The sequence below is a fragment of the Zootoca vivipara genome, chromosome 13 (assembly GCF_963506605.1).
Source record: "Zootoca vivipara chromosome 13, rZooViv1.1, whole genome shotgun sequence".
NCBI lineage: Eukaryota > Metazoa > Chordata > Lepidosauria > Squamata > Lacertidae > Zootoca > Zootoca vivipara.
In genome coordinates, this window is record NC_083288.1 from 28,246,077 (window position 1) to 28,250,623 (window position 4,547).

At 45.0% G+C, this 4,547-nt stretch overlaps 1 non-coding gene across 1 annotated transcript; it reads left to right on the forward strand.

Annotated features, from left to right (window-relative positions):
• The first annotated feature begins 1,518 nt into the window (after positions 1-1,518).
• Positions 1,519-1,591, forward strand: TRNAK-CUU (transfer RNA lysine (anticodon CUU)). Its single transcript has one exon. It is a non-coding gene; the product is annotated as a tRNA-Lys (tRNA).
• The last annotated feature ends 2,956 nt before the right edge of the window (positions 1,592-4,547 follow it).

Consider the following 4,547-nt stretch of genomic DNA (forward strand, 5'->3'; position numbering starts at 1 on the left):
TTTATGAGATATTTTGATTTAGAACATATTGCTCATAATAACCCATTCAGTGAATATATCCTGTTTTATGGCCGGTATATAGATGATTTGATAATTATATTTTTGTGCAAGTCCACACTTGACCTTTGAAAGTACATCGAGTTCACATTGTTTACCTTTCCCTGATCTAGAAATCTTTGTGGATAAATTAAGAAATAAAGTGCAACCCTATAAGAAAAGCACAGATAGGAACTCCTTGTTATATTACAGATCTAACCATCCCAAGAGGGACCCAGGTCGCGCTGTGGGTTAATCCACAGAGTCTAGGGCTTGCTGATCAGAAGGTCGGCGGTTCGAATCCCTGCAGCGGGGTGAGCTCCCGTTGCTCGGTCCCAGCTCCTGCCCATCTAGCAGTTCGAAAGCACATCAAAGTGCAAGTAGATAAATAGGGACCGCTCTGGCGGGAAGGTAAACGGCGTTTCCGTGTGCTGCTCTGGTTCGCCAGAAGCAGCTTTGTCATGCTGGCCACATGACCCGGAAGCTGTCTGCGGACAAACGCCAGCTCCCTCGGCCTATAGAGCGAGATGAGCGCCGCAACCCCAGAGTCGGACACGACTGGACCTGATGGCCAGGGGCCCCTTTTACCTTTAACCATCCCAAACAGCTCCATGATAACCTTCCCTAAGGTCAGTTTCTAAGATTAAAATGCAATCCATCGGACCCACAAGACTTTAACGCCCATTCAAAAATACTTTCTGCATCCGTATTGCAACGAGGTTATCCAAACTCAGTCATAACAACTGCCATCCAAAAAACACATGTAAGAGAGAGGTCGACCTGTCTCGCATCTGTTTCACATGTTAATACAAGATCTTCGCATATTTACGCTTCCCTAGAATATAACCATATGACTTTCGAAATTGAGAAAATCATTAGGCGTCATTGGCATATTCTAAAGGATATCCCGTGGTGCAATAACATCCCCCTCTTTGCCAAATGACACACAAAGTCATTTAAAGATATATTGGTGCATACGAGTTTAAAATCCACACTCACACAATGTATGTTGTCCAGTCCTCCAGACGGTTTTTTTTTATATGTGAGCATTGTACCTCGTGTAAATATACTCTACAGGTAAAAGAGTTTACCAATAAAGAAGGTTTTCAGTTCCTTTTACAGGCATTTGCTACATGTGCTACTCCATGTGTAATTTACGTGATTAGATGTCCCTGTGGTTTGTTGTATGTAGGTCATACCCTCAGACCTATAAAAGTAAGAATATCAGAGCACCGCTCTAGGATTAGGACCAATTTAATAGATGCTCCTCTAGTACAACATTTTATTGAAGCATCTCATTCAGATGAGGACTTGACATTTTTTGTAATTTGGATGTATTTGGGTCCTGTAGAATGAGCTAAAAATATCCTCATGCAGAAAGAAACTAGGTTTATTTTTTTACTGTATACGTTACACCCCTCAGGTCTGAATACTTTAATTGATAACAGTTGCTTTTTATGAGTAGGTACCAGAATTGAAACTGCCCGGCTAGCTCAGTCGGTAGAGCATGAGACTCTTAATCTCAGGGTCGTGGGTTCGAGCCCCACGTTGGGCACACACTTTTAAGGGACCCAGGTGGCGCTGTGGTTAAACCACTGAGTCTAGGGCTTGCTGATCAGAAGGTTGGCGGTTCGAATCCCTGTGATGGGGTGAGCTCCCGTTGCTTGGTCCCAGCTCCTGCCAACCTAGCAGTTCGAAAGCACGTCAAAATGCAAGTAGATAAATAGGAACCGCTACAGCGGGAAGGTAAACGGCATTTCCATGTGCTGCTCTGGTTTGCCAGAAGCGGCTTTGTCATGCTGGCCACATGACCTGGAAGCTATACGCCGGCTCCCTCGGCCAATAATGCGAGATGAGCGCGCAACACCCAGAGTCGGTCACGACTGGACCTAATGGCCAGGGGTCCCTTTACCTTTACCTTTACCAGAATTGATATGTAGAATACCTAAGTATGGACTAAGTTTATTTACTTCTGTGGGGTGGAGGGGCCTCTTCAAAATAAATAAATAAATGAACAAACCTGTGGCCTCCTATTACTTTGGATCTGAAAATTGATTACGGTTCTCCATGAGTTCGTATTAATTTTACACACATACCACCTTGCTGTTGTTTAGTCCTTTAGTCGTGTCCGACTCTTTGTGACTCCATGGACCACACACTCCTGTCTTCCACTGCCTACCGCAGTTTGGTCAGACTCATGTTGGTGGCTTCGAGAACACTATCAAACCATCTTGTCCTCTGTCGTCCCGTTCTCCTTGTGCCCTCCATCTTTCCCAACATCAGGGTCTTTTCCAGGGAGTCTTCTCTTCTCATGAGGTGGCCAAAGTATTGGAGCCTCAGCTTCAGGATCTGTCCTTCCAGTAAGCACTCAGGGCTGATTTACTTAAGAATGGATAGCTTTGATCTTCTTCCAGTCCAGGGGACTCTCAAAAGTCTCCTCCAGCACCATAATTCAAAAGCATCAATTTTTCGGTGACAAGCCTTTTTTATGGTCCAGCTCTCACACCCATACATCACTACTGGGAAAACCATAGCTTTAACTATACGGACCTTTGTTGGCAAGGTCCGACGTAACACCTTAGCAGGGTTTAATTTGGGTTTTAAATTTCTGCTGGGCTACAAGGGTCACTTTAAGTAAGAAATTTTATATCTGTGGATTGCCAACACCTGTAATCGAAATAAATACTGTGTTTGTCCATATAACCCATAGCTGCCAAGTTACCCCCTTTTTAAAGGGATTTTCCTTTATGCTGAATAGGCTTCCTCGCGAGAAAAGGGAAAACTTGGCAGCTATGATATAACCTCACATTGTAACAGTTTATGTTTATCACAGCTACTACTATGACACAGAACTATTATCTTGTTACATCACTTTTGCTATGTACAGTTGTTTATGGTATTTATATTATTCTTTTTGTAAAAAAGTGTGTGTCATCACAACATTGCATTTATTTGCATCACACAGAACCTGTACTACTGATGAAGCACAGGACGGCAAAACAAGGTTTATATTCCGGAAATCCCTGTCTTCGGAACAGGATTCTATGGAACTGGAACTACTTGTTATTGCTGGGACTTTATGAACTGATGCAGGTGGACATTACCAATGTCTAGACCTCATCCATGCACTGATTACAGTATGAACTGATCCACTGGGTCTTCTGCTTGTTTCATTGTATTTTATGAACTCATTTCTGTTGAAATTTATATGATACAGTGAATTACTATACTTTATTTTGCAAGGGTGCAGCCGGTTGTGACTCATGTGTTTATTCCAAGCCACAAATATGAAGCAGCAACCGTGTCAGGATACCTGCAAAGCCACGGCCTTAAGGCGGGCAGCTTAATGGGGGAGTACAAGCTAGGGTCAATAAGACCTCACTTAACATCACAGGCTGCTTGAGGAGGGGGCTGCCTTCTTTTCCTGCTGGGAACCTCTCCTCGCCCCTTGAACGGGCTGCTTAATTCTGCAAGATGTGGCAGGATGACTCCCGGAACACTTATTGCAAACATGGGAATAGCTACATCCCTGATGCTGGCAGGTTCCCTTTATTATATTCCCAACAAATAAGATGCCTTCCTGGCTTCTAAATCTCTTGATTGGATTTTAACTGCTCAGTGGACTTGCTCTCGAAATTAGGAGAGACATAAGTAGTCCATACATCATGTTCCTTATGATCCCATTGAGCAGAAGGGATCCTTGCAGCCCGGCGAGGAAAACTCTCGTTGTAGCTTATAGCTGCCGCCTCACCGGCCAATGTAACGGCCTTATGCACCAACGATTGAAAAATCCACAGGTGTAAACTTCTCTTGGGGTAAGCTGCAGAAATAACCCCAGCAAATACTTGAAAGGCATCAAGCCACTTTTCAAAGGTTCTCTCCACTTTAAGGGAGCCGGCCTTGCCCTTGCCCGAAGCAACCTGCTTATCCTTGTCTGGGCATTCATTAGGGGTAAGGAGTTTGAAATTATCCACATAGCGACCGTTGAGCATCCTGTTTCACATTCTGGATGGCAAATGCGCACCTGGGATAATATCCCTGACAGATTGGTTGAAACCTTAACCTCTTTGACCAGTTCTCCATCAATGCATTCCAAAGGAAGGCCATACCTGTCCCTGTGGGTGTTGGCTCTACGCTGCTACACCAACCTAGGCAGGCCTGAAGGCCTCTCACCATGACTGCAATACAGATCCAATGCCACATCTGAATCATCATCAGAGGTCTGAGAAGACGTACCAGTAGAAGAGGAGGAGTAGACATCTCTGTGCCTCTTGGCCCTGCATTAGGAGCGACGACTCTTCTCCCGCTTGCCACCAGAAGAAGAGACTCTAGGCACCGGGAAATCCTCCTCAGATCACTAGATGCTGAGCGCCTCCCTCAAAGGATCAGACCGGACTTGCACAGAACTAAGCAGAACTAAAAGCATGTGAGGAGCTTGGCTGGGAAGATGACCCCCCCCCCCACAACATGCTGTGCAAACTGAGGCCCTGAACTCCCAGGCCCCGGGGGTG